Here is a 1,446-nt window from a genome sequence, read left to right on the forward strand (position 1 = left end):
AATTACACACTAAATCATTTTGCACACACCCATGCCATACGTGTTTAAATACTGCACTTGATCTTAGCCAAAAGGCCAAGAAGTGATGCCGTACACATTTAGAGTACTCTTTGGAATTTTATGGAGATGGTGAGCCTGAACTATGCCATAAAGAAGGGCAGGGGAAATAAAGGGGAGAGTTGTGGCTTTGTGGGATAGTAAGGAGATTGGGAAGAGGGCCTCATTCATGATTTCAAAAGTAATAAGAATAATTAAATGAGCCTTTAATGTCTGGCAAAAAAAAAAAAAAAAGTGCCAGTCATTCTCCTTTTCCGATTCTCCGATTAACTCCTAGGAGTTAATCGGTCCTAGATGGGCCTCTTTGCACCCACTGTTTACTCCTCTTCACTAACATAGAATCTACAGGTGTAAATCTCCCCAAGAGAGCGTGTTGGGGCTATTCTCTTACTTGCAGCCCTTTTGAATGGCTCTCTCAAAATACATTTTGAAGCGAATTATTCTGGTTTCCTTCCATAATAAGAAATGTGTAGTTCAGTCCTCATCCCAATTCCTGGCTCGCAGCTCTTAAGTGGTAAGTGTCTTTGGGGCAATTCCACTGATTGACAGGTGGCTGGGGGCTGTGGACAGCTTCAAATGGTGCTGGTTGCCAGGGAAACCAATATCACACTTAGAGGGGTAGAACTTTCAGCCAAATCCCCCCATCTCCAGGTTGGGGAAAGGGGCCGAAGATGGAGTTGGCGGTCAGTGGGTGATAATGTGATCAATCTGGCCTATGTAATGAAAACCTAAACAGGATGGGTTGGGAGCACTTGTCGGTTGTTGGCTGTCTGGAGGTGGTGTGCCCAAGAGAGCAGGGAAGCTCCAGGCCACCCCAATACATACAACCCAGATGTTTCTCTTTCGTTAGCTGTCCTTGAGCTGAATCCTTTTATGTTAATCCTTTATGTTTATGGCAAATGTAACTAAGTGTTTCACTGAGTTCTGTGAGCTATTCTGGCAGATTATCAAACCTGAGAAGGAGGAGCCTCCAATTAGTAGCCTAACGCAGACAGAAATTGGGCTCAACCTGGACATCTACTACCTGTGATTGGCGTCTGAAGTGGGGACAGTCTTGTGGGCCTAAGCCCTTCGTTTGTGGGGTCTGCCTAACTCTGGTTAGTGTTAGAATTGAATTGAACTGTGGGACACTGGCTGGCTTTGGAGATTCAGGTCAGAGGAAGAAAAGAGTCCGCACATTTGGTCACAGAAGTATTTGTTGTGTGTTGAGTTTGAGTATAGTGAGAACAGTTTGCTTTCCCATTCAACTGGGGACCACAGGAAACGGATGCCAACCTAAATAACAGACAGGGAGGCTCTCTACAAGAAAATGATGTTGGGGCTCGGCGCCTGTGGCTCAAGTGGCTAAGGCGCCAGCCATATACACCTAAGGTGGTGGGTTCAAATCCA

The sequence above is a fragment of the Otolemur garnettii genome, unplaced genomic scaffold (genome assembly GCF_000181295.1).
Source record: "Otolemur garnettii isolate 467f Iridium unplaced genomic scaffold, OtoGar3 scaffold00281, whole genome shotgun sequence".
Classification (NCBI taxonomy): Eukaryota; Metazoa; Chordata; class Mammalia; order Primates; family Galagidae; genus Otolemur; species Otolemur garnettii.